The sequence below is a fragment of the Dendropsophus ebraccatus genome, chromosome 15 (genome assembly GCF_027789765.1).
Source record: "Dendropsophus ebraccatus isolate aDenEbr1 chromosome 15, aDenEbr1.pat, whole genome shotgun sequence".
Classification (NCBI taxonomy): Eukaryota; Metazoa; Chordata; class Amphibia; order Anura; family Hylidae; genus Dendropsophus; species Dendropsophus ebraccatus.
This window is the reverse complement of record NC_091468.1, coordinates 14,074,746-14,091,965: the sequence shown is the minus strand read 5'-3', so window position 1 is coordinate 14,091,965 and position 17,220 is coordinate 14,074,746. Positions and strand designations below refer to the sequence as shown.

General features: G+C 42.8%; 1 protein-coding gene across 2 annotated transcripts in view; it reads right to left on the bottom strand.

Moving 5' to 3' along the window:
* KCNH1 (potassium voltage-gated channel subfamily H member 1) overlaps window positions 1–17,220 on the bottom strand; it is a 250,570-nt gene that overhangs the window by 74,335 nt on the left and 159,015 nt on the right. The window lies entirely within an intron of this gene.

Genomic DNA, 17,220 nt, shown 5'->3' with positions numbered 1-17,220 from the left:
GACAACAGGAGGGTTAAAACCTATGATCACCAACATATAGCGATAAGTAGCCGGCTGAGTCTGCTTTATACTTGTAATAAAGTCACTGTGGCAGTCTCTTATGCAGTAGTGAGGAAGGAACTGAAAATACAGAACTCAGGTCTCCTGGACACATCTTCTATGGACCATTAGTCCCTGCCACATCAGAGATGACTGTCATAGGGTCACTTGGCACCTTCTTTACTAGATCAGTGGGTCTCACATCTCTTGGTCTGTTCCTGGTAGCAGTATGGGCCACCCATCTAGCATAGACCCGGCGGCAGCACTGCCCACCACACACTGGTAGCAGCAGTTCTGTACAATCACAATACTGGACCAGCCACAAAACTACTGCACCCTCTAAGGCACATGATCAACCTATGGGCTCCCCACAGTCACAGGACTCAGTACTAGCGATGAGCGAATAGTGAAATATTCGAATATTCGATATTCGTACGATTATCTCCCAAATATTCGAATATTCGATCAAATATTCGATCCCATTAAAGTCTATGGGAACAAGTATTCGATTAATGAAAAACATCTATTCGACCACTTGGAGGTAAAAACCGGAAGCTGGGGGATTTGAACGCTTATCGAATATTTATCGAATATTTGGCGAACTATTCGATAATATTCGATAGATCGAATACCTTACTATTTGATCGAATATCTATTCGATCGAACAGTATTCACTTATCACTACTCAGTATTATGCCTACCAACCCCAGAGGAGATATTTAGACAGCAATGTAACAACCACAGTAACATGGTGTAACCTTATACATGTGACTTAAAAAATACAATATATACAGGTATATAGTACATAGCATGTAAGGTACAAAATATATATGGGCATATACAGAAGATATAGCATATAAGACTCATCACTTGGACACAATGTATAGGCATTGTCTCCACTTTACTCTGTTATATTGCTTAGGTAACCCTCACACTCATAAAGGAATATGGTAGCTGCATGGACCCTGTTACTATACTCTTAGATTTACAAGTCCATCCATTTCAAACAACTCCATGTGATTCATAACATATTTGTAAATGAAATCATTTATCAACAATGACTCCTTATCCAAGAAAAACAGCCCTAAAGTCTTGGCCACCAGGCATCTCACTTCTGTAAACTCCACTGTCCACTGCCTGTTGCTAGGAGAATTCTGTCTCTTTTAACAGACAGAGACCAGGACAGAACATAGAAAGTTGGGGTGGGGAAAGTGCTAGGTGCAGGAGAGGGAGAGAAAGCCTGGCAGTGTATCTGCATTGTATCTGCATTGTTCCTGAGAAGTAAATCAAGGCTTCCATCTCATCTCTACTACCCATAAAACTGTGGGAAGCCTAGTGTACCTACTACTGTGTGACCATCCAGCTGCAATGTAATCGCCCCCTATCTTTAGCTTCAGCTGGCCCTGACCGCTTAAATGGAATGAATGAGAAATAGTTGTGCACCTTGGAGTGGACTCTCAGGGGCTCAATAACAGCAGTGAGAACCAGGTCATCACTCTGCCAAATCAGAACTGTTGGCAAGTATGAGGTTACAGATTCTGCCCTGGGGTTCAGGAGCTTCAAGTGGTATAACCCTGGAGTCCAGGCACTTAGCCTACAATGGATGGTCTAAACCAGGGATGGGAGTAATTGTTAAACAACTTGTCAATTAGGGCCCACCTGGGCATTCCATGGGCGTGGTGGGACTCGCCCTACAGGCACTAATTGTTACAGCTATGCTCTTGTTTAATGCTACTCCAGCATCCTGTGTGTCATGTCACCTGTCGGGAATGTCGAGGTGTGACATAGATTAAGAGTCCTTGCAGGCAATGGTCAGGAATGCTACCCACCAAATCGTGTGTTCCATACACCCAAATGTTGGATGGACTATGATTGAGGTTGTGACTCTGTTCTGTCTTCTGACATGTTTCCCCCAGATGACGCTACTGGGTTCCTCAGAGGGTAGGATAGTCTTGACTACATACACTTCTGGTGTGGTTCTTTAGGGCTCAGTCAAGGTTTGCAGGGTATTTACTTGTATATAGATAGTGCAGTCCCCCTGCAACCTGTTAGGTAAGTATGCCATCCAGATATGTGTTAGTACCGCGTAGATATAGGTTTCCTAAGGTCCAACAAGTGATAGGGACGCTTGAGCTGTGGAGTATAAGATGGAGTTGCAGGAGCGTCTAAAGGCCGGGATGTGCACATAGACTATTGAGATGCTGCATGCCGTGTTGAGCGTGAAGCTGGCGTGGTGACATGCCTAGTCGGTAGACCAGGGATGAGGAATAAAGCAGCGATGGGGAACCTTCAGCCCTCCAGCTGCTGCAAAACTACAATTTCCATCATGCCTGGACAGCCAAAGCTAAAGCTTTGGCTGTCCAGGCATGATGGGAATTGTAGTTTCGCAACCGCTTGAGGGCCGAAGGTTCCCCATCCCTGATATAAAGGCTTCATGCAAAATAGAGCCATAATAGAGCAGCATGTAGAAGTGCTCAGGCCCCTGCTGAATATCCGTCTACCTATAAATAACATCTAGATACAAAAGACATTCATTTTCTGTTTCACAATTCATTGCTAAGAACAACAAACACAGAGCAGAGATGACACATATAATTCCCAGCAGCCCCGGCAGTCACATGTTATATAACAGGTTCTCCAGGAAGAAAAGCCATAGCAGGGAAAAGCTAAGGGAGAAACACGTCGGGATGTTCAGAACTCATATGATACATGGGGGCTGAGAAAAATTCTCCAAATTTACAAGTCACAGTATCTTTTGTTATTTTATAATGGATATCACAGCATCCTTTGGTATTTTAGACTATTGGAAGCCTTCAATAAAAGTTGGATTGCCCCTATAATACAATATAAGGCTATGTTCACACTACGTAAAAGTACGGGGTCACGGAATGGCCGGTTGTTCACGTTGTGTGAGCATAGCCTAAATCTATTAAAGGGGTATTTCCCCTCCCAAAAAAAATTCTTTCAAATCTACTGGTGCCATAGATTTTTACTTCTATTAAAACATCTCAAGTCTATCAGTACTTATCACTTGCTGTATGTCCTGCAGGAAGTGGTGTATTCTTTCCAGTCTGGAAAGCAGGGGAGGTTTTCTGTGGGGATTTGCTGCTGCTCTGGACAGTTCCTGACATGGACAGAGGTGGCAGCAGAGAGCACTGTGTCAGATTGGAGAGAATGCATGACTTCCTGCAGGACATACAGCAGCTGATAAGTATTGGAAGACTGGAGATTTTGTAATAGAAATAAATTATAAATCTCTGGCACTTTCTGGCGCCAGTTAATCTGAAAGAAAAAAAATGGTAAACAACCCCTTAATCCAAAAGGTGGTATAAGAAAAAAAAGAGTCTTACAGGCAGCAAATATATTACACAGTGTTAAAAAAAAAAAAAAAAAAAAAAAAACTCGCAGTCTTGTTTAGTTTTATGTCGTCTAAATTTAAAGATGGAAACAAAAAATCTCCCCCCATCGATTTGCAAAATTGCTAATGTAAAAACACAGTAGTAAGCTGCTGGTTCTTTGCTATGGAAACCGCCGCTCTCCCTTAGTGGTGGTTTCACAACATTTCATCTCGTCCTTTCATACAGATACATAAATTAATGATGTCTTCTGCGCTCGCCGTGAAAAAAAAAAAAAAAAAGCTCAATAAATATTTGTTTTACCATTCGAGATTATTTGCAGTAACATAATAAATCCTATTACTGTGCGATCACATGAACACTTGTACGGACGGCGGCAGGTTTTACGTGCGGTCGGACACGAGCAGCTGGAGGTGACAGCATTGTTCCCTGTCAGCAATGAGGGAGCGCCTTTCAGCAGCTGGATAATTCCTCGTACATGTCAGGAATGATGACAGCTCGGTTGTTGTAGGTACAAATCTCCGGATCCATGGATACTAATCTGTTTTACTAGTAAATAAATGGATGTTTTACGTGGGTGTACGCCCTATGGTTACCTCAAGGGATAGCTTCTAAACTGTAAGAAATCTAAACATTTTACATCATGTAGTTTTTAAGTAAAGACACAAAAAAATCATAATATCTTTAGGCTACGTTCACACTGCGTATGTTTCCGTCCGTAGTGCGAACCGCGAATATACGCATGTAGTTTTGAGGTTGATGCGTTCGCTTGAAATTATACGATATACGGCCGTACAATGCACACTACGTATGAGCTTATGGCCGGAGCGTATACGGCACTGTGAAAAATGAACAAGACCATTGTTTGAGAACGGAAATGTTGAAACTCACGGCCGTGGATTTCCATGCGGTCCCGTACGAAGTACTTATTTCAGACAAATTGAACTTGATTTTTCGATCCAAAAGGTTCTGTGTGGTTTACGGGGCTGGGCGAAGATTTCCAAGTAAATGACCTGCCTCAGATCGCGGGCGTATGTTCGCGGTTCGTACGCATCTGGCCGCATGTCTACTTTTCCCACGCCAGTAGTTTCAGTCGCACATGTACGGCGGCGTACGAACTACGGCCGGACTCATACGCAGTGTGAACATAGCCTTATAGCAATTATAACGCTGTTATTCTGATACAGAGCTCCAATTCCTAACACATAGACTTAGATTAAATAGCTTACCACTAGGGGGAGCTGATATAGAGCTCCAATTCAATTGCTTAAACATAGTTTTAATAGATAACCACTAGGGGGAGCTTATGAGCTTACTGTATACAGAGCTCCAATTTCATTGTATAGATATAGATTGAATAGATAACCACTAGTGGGAGCTTATGAGCTTACTGTATACAGAGCTCAGATTCCATTGTGTGTATATATATATATATTGAATAGATAACCACTAGGGGGAGCTTATGAGCCAACTGTATACAGAGCTCCAATTCTATTGTATAAACACAGATTTAAAGGGGAACTATCCGCTGGTTAGATGAATCTAACCTGCTGATAGCCACCTATAGCGCCTGGGATGCTGAGGAGGAAGGTATGTGTCTTACTGGTTATTATGAAAAGTGTATGCAGTAAACTCCCCCTAGAGGGCGTTGCAGACTATAACTTTTTAAAGGAGAAGTCGGGCAAAATTGTCATCCGGCAGAAGCAGGGGGGAACATAATAAACAATCACTACCTACCTCTTCCCGTACCCGTGAAGCGCTGAGTCACAGGCTCTGGGACCCCCACCAGAAGGAATTGTCCTTGAGTTTTGTTAAGTCTTGTGAGGAAACAATCACAATTCGTACTATTAACATATTGGATCAGGGCTGGATGTGACCATTTTGCAATAAGGATATAATTTACATAGTTTTCGTTTGCTCGGCACTCGGCTTATACACCGGCTGCCTTTTAACTGACTGCGGCTCCACCCCGGGTGCCCGGAAAAGCTGGATCCATTCCTGGGGAACTGTGAGAAGTTTCCCAGCACTGGATCCAGCTTTTCCAGGCACCCAGGGTAGACTGGCAAGGAGCAGAATGGAGATCAGAGGCAGTCGGTGAATAAGTCGAGTGCCGAGCAAACAAAGTGATTTGCTTCGTTTGTAATGTAAATTTGCTCATCTCCACCAGACACCATAGCATGAAATTTTTGATCCACTCTCGACACTGTCTTTGCAATGTGAACACTGCTCAATGAAGAAGATTCATTAAGGACATGCTGGTGAGTGCCGATACAATTGTGGACTGCTATATCCTGCCGTCACTGAGCACCACCACAGTCCAAGTCCATTAGCGCTGGTCGGATCAGATGAACCCTTGAAGTGGGTGGTCAGTGTGACTTTTCTGTGACTTATTACTGGATGATATGTCCGTGACTGTTTATGCGACAAGTCCATGATGCAGCCTGAGCGCAGTTATCTGGCGGCTAAAAATACAATCACGCTTATTTATTAAGATGCCGAAAACAGCGAGCCGTAGAATCACAAGAGGCTTTTAAGAAGTCCATCTGCATGGAAGGTCGCACTTATCACAGCGGGAGTCACTGTCCAATGTGATAATTATCATTAGGTTTTCCTGGTAAAACTCCATAGACCAGCGCCGACTCCAGACAGAGCGGTGCGCCCCCCTATGGGTAGATCTAAGAACGGACTACTCCCCCCTTCATCTGTCTCGATAAACAAGGTTTGGAAGCAGCGTCCATTTTGTCATCAATTGCTCTGATAATATTGGGTGACATCATCAATGATACCAATATAGCAACGGTTTCTAACCTGTGGCCCTCCAGTTATTGAAAAACTACAACTCCCAGCATGCCTGGACAGCCAATGGCTGTCCAGGCAACGCTGGGAGTTGTCGTTTTGCAACAGCTGGAAAGATATAACTTGAAGACCACTGCTATATAGGGATGTCATTCTTAAAGTGTACCTGTCTTGAAGGAATCAACAGGGGTTGTGATCACAAGCAGTTTTGCAATATACATTGGTGCCTTGGATTACGAGCATAATTCGTTCCGGGGGCCGCGCTTGTAATCCAAATCAACTCTGATCAAAATCAGCATGTGGAGTATAATTTATAGTAAGGGCATAAACCTAAAAAACAGCTGCGGTTTATAGATACAGGATGGAACTGCAGATCCCCATAATGGAGAGGATGGGAAACACAAGGACTGACAGATTGCAGGGAGCATGAAGGAATGAGCAGGGAGATGTGGGCACATACATGCAGCGCTCTCTGTCCGGGGAGAGAGGGGTTACAGCTATGAAGAGATTACCTCCACAGTCCTGTCCCCTGATGTAAGCCCCAGCCTGAAGTGGATCTGCTATGATTTGGAAGGTGAGGGAGACTTCCTGGGTCAGAGTACAGAGCTGTAGACCCCGCTATGCAGACCATGCCCCTCCCCCACTCACGCTCCCACCCAGTACAGGGAGCTCTTACACTAAAGCAATGCTCTTAAACCAAGTCAACATTTAAAAAAAAAAAAAAACGCTCTTAATCCAAGTTACTCTAAAACCAAGGTACCACTGTACTTGCTTTATTTATTTATTTATTTATACATGTGGCCAAACTGTGCTCCATGCTCCTTCTGTGTGAAAATTTGGTCTTTTCTCTGTTCAAAAAAAAGAGACCAAACACAGGAAGTCCCCGTCCTCTGTGCGCTCACACAAGGAAAGACACCTGTACATCAGGTTTGTATATAAACTGAGGGCAACTACCTTAGTCTAATAATTCTATTATTAGCTCTGCAGCTTACCAGAAGACAATGCTCTTTGTCAGGGCTGTATTAACAGCTGCTGCTGCCCTAGGCACTAAACCTGAAGACGCCCCATCTTCACGCACCTATTGGCAATACCAGACCTGACCAATACCACCATACCCCCCACCCCCTGGAAAAGACACCAGATTTACTGGCAAGTCTGAATGGGAGGAGGGAAACGAAAAAAAATAAAAACAAAAAAATTCGTTTTTTCTGTCCCCCTGCTCCCTGGTGCTGCCCCCTGCAAGGTGCTGCCCTAGGCACCGGACCACGGGTGCCTAGTGGTAAATACGGCCCTGCTCTTTGTTATGCAACAATTCAACCAGTATAATGTCACTGTGTGGTTACAGAGGTTTTAATGCTGTGTGACAGGAGAGCTGACTGTACAATGCGAGCACCCCCAGGATTCTCTGCTACCTAATGTGGACATACAGCAGCTGTACACATGCGGAGTGAAGGGAGACGCATAGTGGCCATATGTATAATGTGGATTTAAACATAGAAAAGTTTCAAAAAAATATGTATCAAAACTGCTTTGCGACAGTGCCTCTTTAAGAGAGGGAAAAAAACAGACTGCAGATTTGTCCCATCTGTGAAACATTTGTGGATGTGGCTATGGAAATAATGGGTGATGATATGCAAATAGGGACTGTGGTAAAGTAATGCCCTGCTAGATCGGCGCTCGCTTACAGAGCTTATTACTGGGCCCGATTATAGTAAAGCAAGAGCTGTATGTATGTATATATATATATATATATATATATATATATATATATATATATATATATACACACACACACACACACACACAGTGGTACCTTGGTTTAGAGTTACTTGGATTAGGAGCGTTTTGCAAGAAGAGCTCACAGTTTTTCAAAATTGTAACTTGGTGTAAGAGCATTGCTTTGGTGTAAGAGCTCCCTGTACTGGGTCGGAGGGGGAGTGGAGGAGGGGCATGGTCTGCATAACGGGGTCTACAGCTCTGTACTCTGACCCAGGAAGTCTCCCTAACCTCCCAAATCATAGCAAATCCACTTCAGGCTGGGGCTTACATCAGAGGACAGGACTGTGGAGGTAATCTCTTCATAGCTGTAACCCCTCTCTCCCTGGACAGAGAGTGGTGCATGTATGTGCCCACATATGCCCTGCTCAGTCCATGCTGAACACACCCCTTCCCCATTGCGGTCATGTGACCACACAAACCTCTGACAGCAGCCCTGCTTCTCTATTCTAGCCTGTTGTACTACACTACCGCATTATACGGGTCTGCAGTACCATCCTGCAGTGTCGGACTGGCCCACCTGAGGACCGGTGGATCCTCCGGTGGGCCTCCAGCTTTAGAACCTTCATAAACACTGCCTGACATGTTGTTTCTCACTGCTTTTTCATTGGTGGGCCCCAGATAACCCAGTCCAACACTGCCATCCTGTATCTACAAACTGCTGCTGTAACAGAAACTTATAATATCACATATTCAGCTGCTTCTCATTGTTTGTTTCATTTGTTCTACAGGTTATTAAGAATAAAAAATCATTATTTTTGGGGTGCGGAACCAATTGTCTGCATATCAGTGATTTCTTATGGGAAAATTTGCTTTGGTTTCAGAGGGAATTTGGATTACAAGCACGGTCCTGGAACAAATTATGCTCGTAATCCAAGGCACCGCTGTATATAGAACAGAAGTTTTGCAGCACTACAAAGTTCCGACGGTGCTCAAGCAATCATTCAGACGGCGAAATGTTGAAATGCCACACTTAGTGCCAGTCTACCATCACAGTAATGGTGGCCCTCTTTGTGCTCTTACCCACTAATACCGCCTACAACACAGCAATAGTGCTGCTTCATATGGTAGCAGTAATTCTCCTACATGGGGGGAGGCTCCTGCTGCAGCCACAGCCTTGTGAGGAAGAGCAGGCAGACAAGGCTACTCAGCTGATGTATACTAGTATATATGGTGGCACATCTTTGGTTTCTATAGTGGTATATTATGTAAATATTATGTATTATTATATCTATGATGTTCTGTGTATTCTCTATATTTAGTGTCCCTTTATATAATTCAGTCAGTTGAGTTGTCTCTTTTCATGTTGCTGATGGATCCATCATAAGAAGCTTCAATATAACAGTCCCCAAGGAGCAGTGTCCCAGCTACAGTCCTTACTCAGCAGGTTCTGCTCGCCTCTTGGAGGCATTACTATATAGCTGCTATTGGCTTTTTCATGAGTAATGATGCACAGCAGGAAGCGATAAGGTCTCGATAAGATTGAACTGTGTCTATGGCCAGAATTTATTATCCAGTAGGAAATAGTCTACTGACAAATACACAAAACATTAAATTCCCATCTCAAATACACTATACGTGACATAAATCATGTAAAATATGAGGCTTTACTCTAACGATAAAATTGTCAATGTCTAAGCGTCACTTAAAGGGGGTTTCCAATGATAAAACCTATGTCTAATAAAGGAACATATACAGATAACGTGTTTTTTTAACCTTATATTTACCTTACTTTTTCTACTTTTTCCTACTTTTTTTCTGCTCCTCAGGCAAGCTGTCTGCTTTGTTCTCTCCATAGTCCCACAAGCTGTTTAATGTACATTCTTTTACTGGCTTCCCATTCCTGCTGTACATTCTAGCAGGGAATTCAGCGAGCTCTATCTGCCTCCCATTACACTTTCTTGACTATTAACCCATCCACTATACCCACAAGAGCCTCCCACACAGTGGAAGGGAGAAAGTTGGCTAAAAGGACATTGTGTTAATGAGGGTAAGATGAACTAATAAAGGACCTGAACAGTCCAAATAACACCCTTTCATCCCATCCAAAGTAATTCTAAAAATCTTTAACCTTTATTTACCCAAATCTTTAAAGCACCCATCGTCTGCTGCTGTCTGCTGAGTATCTTAACTTGTTATTGGTCCGCTGACCAGTGGTACCTATTGTTACCAGCTGCCTGAGTGAGCAGTCACCTTTCCTGGGTCCTATTGGTACTCTGATATCCCAAGGACTTAGGGTCCTATTACACGGAGCGTTTTTTAACGATTAACGACTAACGATAAACGATCACAAACGAGATTGTTTATCATTAACCTTTAATCGTTCATCATATTACAGAGAACGATAATCGTTAGTTACAATCGTTACTACGATCGTTATTGCGATTGTTGCTATGATCATTTATTCCTTCTGACCCCAGCAAAACAATAAACAATGTGCAATTACACTGAACTATTAGTGACCAAATGCGGAACTTGAGCAAACGATTGTGGAATTACAGCGAACGATTAACGATAATTTTAGGTTCAGATCTAAATCAACGATCAACGACATATGAACGATTTTTCGGTCGTTGCCTGCAATTACGCAGAGCGATTATCGTTTAAATTCGAACAATATAACGATTTTTCGCACGATAATTGTCCCGTGTAATAGGGCCCTAACATTAGAACTGATCTACATCAAGCAGCTGTTAACAAAAAAAAAGACATATGAAACATTTATAAATGCTGGCAAGTGACAAAAATAGCAATTTATCATGTGCATATGATGAATCGAAGCAGCCGATGATGCACAGGAAGACGTAAAAAAAAAAAATTAATATAGCTAGCTATCCCTAATGTTTCCCTAGAACTATTCCTGAACAATAAACCTAAAGGTCCCCATAAACCTTATACTTCTGTCTGTCGAACCCGCAGCTTGTGTCAGTATAGAGTGTATGGGGTTCTCCTGAGAAGGGTCAGGCTTGATGAAAAATCACTGACCCACCCCTCTGGTCTCAGAGAAATAAGCCGACACAAATTAGGTCTGGCTGCAGCTTACCCGCCGCCATGCCAAACATTTCTTCATACTGGTAGAATAAAAGGGATAATGTTAGTTATTGAAGATGTATGGCCACTTTAACATCAGGCACCACTGACCCCGCTGTTCCTGCAATAATCTTTCTAATAATCCTCATTTGCTTATTAATTAAGGCAGGCACCAGGACCTAAAGACAATGGCAAAACTGAAAGAAGAAACTAAGCAACTAGATAACTGGCTATAGAATTAAGAACAAACTAGACTAAAACAAGGCTGGAAACAAGCACATAGAGCATATGCTATAATCCGCATAATACTGCAAAGGCCAGAGATCTTTAAGAAGAACATAACCAGGACTGTATACTAAGCCTGAGCTGAGCAATTGTAAAACTGCAAAATGACTACTTCAAGTGATCTCAACAGCCTACATCACCCTGGGAGAGCTACAGGTTACAGAACAGTCGTCTAGATTATTTGGACTTTTCCAGATATTATTTATTGCTCGTGTCTATCATTCAATCCTTGTACCATTCCATCTGTTACATTAATAGATTGCCCTGTAGAATTCATCTACTATGTCTGTGGCAAGTAGAAAATTTCTAGAATTTATCATGGTTGAGACGTTAAAAAAAAAAAAAAAAACTGCAACAGAGTGGGACAAAAATACATTGTGTGCGGAGCCGAAAAGAGCAATCAGACAAAATTAAATCAGCAGGAATGTTCCAGCGCTCAGCAACCGGACCACTGAGAAAGATAATAGCCGCCATCGTCACAGAAGATAAAATAGTTCTGTGTAAGATCTGGTTGGTGCTGTGAGACTATAATACTTAACCGTCACGTAAGGTAGACACCGGTGCAGGTGTTCGGATGGAGCCGCTAAGGCTTATATAGGACAATGAACGGTTGTGATAACATATGGATGCGTTAATGACTCAGCATGGCTCCATGATCTACTGATATACATAATGAATCCATATCAATCATGCACACGTAGGGTTTACTAATGGAGTCAGGAGATCAATCACAATCAAGGTTAAAGAGAATTTCCTTCTAACATTGGAAAATTGCAAAAAAAATAGATCCTTGCGACATCCTTTGTCAATTCATTTGGTTAATAGTCATATCCAGGGTTGAAGGGGCAAAGGGGGCAATGGACCAGGGAGTTTCATCCCATTCCTTGGACTGGGGAGCTTCAGCCCATACCTTGGACTGGGGAGCTTCATCCCATTCCTTGGACCGGGGAGCTTCAGCCCATTCCTTGGACCAGGGAGCTTCAGCCCATTCCTTGGACCAGGGAGCTTCAGCCTATTCCTTGGACCAGGGAGCTTCATCCAATTCCTTGGACCGGGAAGCTTCAGCCCATTCCTTGGACCAGGGAGCTTCAGCCCATTCCTTGGACCAGGGAGCTTCAGCCCATTTCTTTGGATCAGGGAGCTTCAGCCCATTCCTTGGACCAGGGAGCTTCAGCCCATACCTCGGACCAGGGAGCTTCAGCCCATACCTCGGACCAGGGAGCTTCAGCCCATACCTTGGATTAGAGAGCTTTAGCCCATTTTTTTGGACTACAGAGCTTCAGCACATTCCTTGGACGGGGGAGCTTCAGCCCATTCCTTAGATCGGGAAGCTTCAGCCCATTCCTTGGACCAGGGAGCTTCAGCCCATTCCTTGGATCGGGGAGCTTCAGCCCATTCCTTGGACCAGGGAGCTTCAGCCCATTCCTTGGATCGGGGAGCTTCAGCCTATTCCTTGGACCAGGGAGCTTTAGCCCATTCCTTGGACCAGGGAGCTTCAGCCCATTCCTTGAACCAGGCAGTTTGAGCCTATTTCTTGGATCGGGGAGCTTCAGCCCATTCCTTGGACCAGGGAGTTTGAGCCTATTCCTTGGATCGGGGAGTTTCAGCCAATTCCTCGGACCGGGAAGGGGTAGGGTGGCTTTAGATGTGGCTAGGAAGTTGGGAGGAGTCGTGAGGTTGAGGGGGGGGAGCAGTTCACAGCTCTTCCCAGGGGCCCACAATGCTAAGACAGCCCTGTCTTGATGTCTATACTACACTTTGGTTAGGACATAAAAAAGTTTCATAAAAAAGGACATGTAAATGAGTAGAAAACACAGAGGACCAAGAAAAAAGTGGTCAGTCTCCAATCCCTCAATATTTTCATCATGGACTCATATGACATCTTCCCTTAAGCCCCTATTCCACGGGTCGTTAAGAGGAGCAAATGAGCGCTCTCAGCGCTTGTTTGCTCCTCGTTCCCCGCTCGGCGGGGAGCTGCAGGGGGGCTGCCTGGGTGAACGCTGATCGTCCGGGCAGCATGTAGGATATAGCAGCGTCTGCTGCCGACGCTCCTATTCAACAGAGCGACGGCAGCAGATCGCTGCTATATCAGTCGCTTGTTTTTCAACATGTTGAAAAAGAAGCGACTGCAACGATCAGCCGACATAAACGATGTCGGATGATCATTGCACTCTATTCCACGGGACGATTATCGTCCGTAGCGGCCGATATCGTCCAAATACGGCCGATAATTGTTCCGTGGAATAGGACCTTTAGTGGTAGAAAGTTTTCCCCATCTTGATTCATGGTTGTATTTTACATGATAAATGATTTAATCCTATTATTACGGCAGGGGGGTTAGCGACCTTATACGCATTAGTCGATGACTATAATTCCTATTGCGCATTAACGAGTGACTGACATCCAGTCGTGAATCAAGAGAAGTTTGTTACTTTGAGTGAGATGCGAATAAAGATTTCAGTGACGGACGTATCGAGGCCCGTGAAGAGCGACTGTCTCAATGTATCACTCAAGTGAAGCAGCCTCCATAATTAATACGGACCTCGCTTGTGAGATGCCACCGCCATCTACCACTTAGTACTGGACGGTTTCCAGCTCAAGCATTTTATAAATCAGTCTCGTCGGATTTGTTTGAAACCTGATGAGCTTTCAAACCAAGATCAATTTGGTTCAATCATGTTATCCCATCCACTCAGCAGATTTTCATTATCCGAGAGCACCTCAATGCAGGAAATGCAACATAGGCTACGTATGATAGGCTTGCCCTTGACATTCTAATGTAGCTGGATGGAAGATTAATGCTTACCTGACACCTCGGAGATGCCAGGATCTATATATTTTACTGTATACTGTTCATGTAAGCACTACTCCTGATCAGCCTGGCTGCTACAGACTTCTGCAGACCGTGAAGGTCAAGAAGTTGAAGAAACTTTAACCACAGTGCAAACTTTGAGTGTCATACATTACAAAAACTACTGTGGACAACAATGCTGCGCTCAGCATGCGGTGAAGGTTTCAGATTTTATTTCACTGTATAGATGGAAGAATGAATCAGTGATAGTATTGGTTTGTATAAGCAACTTTTCCATTTTATTGCCATATAAAGTGGAAATAATACCGCCTCAAAGTGTATAATATTCTATAGTGTCATGAAGTATTCAGGTAATGCCTCCAAAGGGGGTTTAAAGGGTAACTGTCATTTAAAATATTTTTGCTGAAATGGTACAAGCAATTTTCAATAGCATTTTTATTAGGCAAAAAAGCCTCTTTCTGTACTCAAAAAGCTGTTTCCCAGACACCACACACACACACACACACACACACACACACACTTCTTATTTGTACATTATCAAGCAAAGCCATATTCATTACAGAGGGACAAAGTGAAGACACATTTGCTGAGCCCATTATACCCTATGGAAGGGGGAGGGGCTGAGGGGGATGAGTGAGCAGGAAGAGGAGACAAGCAGTTTGTAGACTGTCTGGGCCCATAGAATGCTGGATTCACTGGTCAGACTGCTCAGTGCAGGTCTAGGAACTTGGTGAAAGAAGATTGCAGGATGTTGTTCTGTGCAGTGCTGCCTTTTCTCCTGTCCGTGCTCACTCATGCCCCTCGGCCCCTCCCTTCTCCATAGAGCATAATGGACACAGAAATCCTGCTTCTTCTAAAGTGAGGAGGAGGCAAAAAAATCAGCTTTGAGTACAGAAGGAAACTTTTTTGCCTAATAAAAACTATTATAGAGTTTCTTAAAATCACTTGTACTATTGATACTTATTTATTTTTGAAAAATGACAATTAATGACAATTACACCTTAAATACCTGCCCTAAATAGTGTGTAAATAACACCACTATAATATGTTGAAAAATAATACCCCCACAAAGTGCAAATTAATACCCTAGAGTGCCATGTAGTATCAAGGTTATGTCAAGGAATATAAATTATTGTGCCAAACAGTGCATAAGTAATATCGCTACATCCTGCTAAAATAATACTACCATAACATGTAGAATAATACTCTTCGATGCCACAGTAATACATCCTAATGACCAAATTCTATAAAAAAAATGTAACATTTTTTTTAAAGAATTTGGTCATTAGCTTATTAATAATACTGCCATATTTTGTTGAAATAATACCACCTCAAAGTTCATAATAATACTCAATAGTGCCATGTAGTATTAAAGCAAATGTACTACTTCACTTACTGAAAACATTTATTTATATTACCTGGTTGGCGCTGGTGTGTAGATCCCGGTGGTGCGGTCCATTTCTTAAACCACGGCTCCATTTACGTCCTCTGTGCCAGTTTCTGGAGGTGGACCTGGCACCCCCAGTGTACTGATATCCCCTCTCCTCGATGACCTGGCCAGACTTGATTCTGATGGAGGAGTGTCTCCTAGGGAGAGGAGATATCAATGCATTGGGGCACTAGGCCCGCCTCAGTGCAAAGATGGGGCCGAATTGCAGATCGAGAAGCCAGCGCAGATGGAAACCAGGTGGCGGTTTGAAAAATGGACAGCACCACTGGAATCTACGCTCCGACAACAACCAGGTAGTATAAAGGATTTTTCTTTCATTATGTAAAGGATTACATCACTTTAAGGTAATACATTTAAATGGTATGAAAGTAACTGTGCCAAACAGTGCATAAAAAATACTACTATATTGTGTTGAAATAATAATAACACAATGTGCATAATAATACTCTACAATGCCATGTATCATCCAAATAATATATCTGAAGGTTATTTAAAGAATTTGCCAAACAGTGCCTAAAAAATACCACTATACTGTACAAAAATAATACCCCTATACTCTACAAAAATAATACCGCTATACTGTACTGAAATAATGCCACTATACTGTACAGAAATAATACCGCTAAACTGTACAGAATTAACACCACTAATACTGTACAGAAATAATACCACTATACTGTACAGAAATAATACCGCTATATTGTACTAAAATACCACTATACTGTACAGAAATAATCCCCTATACTGTGCAAAAATACCCCTATACTGTACAGAAATAATACTGCTATTCTGTACAGAAATAATGCCACTATACTGTACAGAAATAATACCGCTAAACTGTACAGAATTAACACCACTATACTGTACAGAAATAAAACTGCTATACTGTACTGAAATAATACCACTATACTGTACAGAAATAATACCGCTATACTGTACTGAAATAATACCACTATACTGTACAGAAATAATACCCCTATACTGTGCAAAAATACCCCTATACTGTACAGAAATCTGCCATGTTTTTCCAATCATGCGCAACCTCTAAGCTCTGTAACCTGCCAGTACATGGATGAGATTTTTTGAGAATCTGCCCGAAGCTGTCCTGACTACAGACGGCATTTACAATCACAAGAAGATAGAAAATTCAGATACAAATTACGGCTGTATGATTAGGCTGTGCATGTGTGACTAATGGTTGGCGCCCATGCTGTGACCAATACGCCCATGCTGAGCAGTCGGCCGCTTATTGACGGTCGCGCTACCCTAATAAAACCCAATGAATTTTTTTTCTTTAGATCACAGAGCAGAATTACAAAGCATGATTTACAATGGGATGATAGCAGCAGACAGCCCAGATCTATCTTCCTTTGAACATACAAGCAGGTTGTAAATGGTGCGGGATGGCATGGTGACCTACAGTGGGTTATTTGTTACAGTCCGACCAAGGCATCGCCTATTGATGTAGCATGATGAATGGACTGAAAAAGAATAGGAGCCAATGCATTGGTAATTCGCCATCTACAGTACAAAGCATGTACAGTATCTACAGAATTGGAAGGCTGTAGCAATCCTTCTAAATCAAGGATAAATAGTACATTTTTGGGAAAACCACTTAAAGGGGCTTCTCTGTCTTGACTATAAACAAGTGACAAAGTGTTCCCCTGATGAGACCG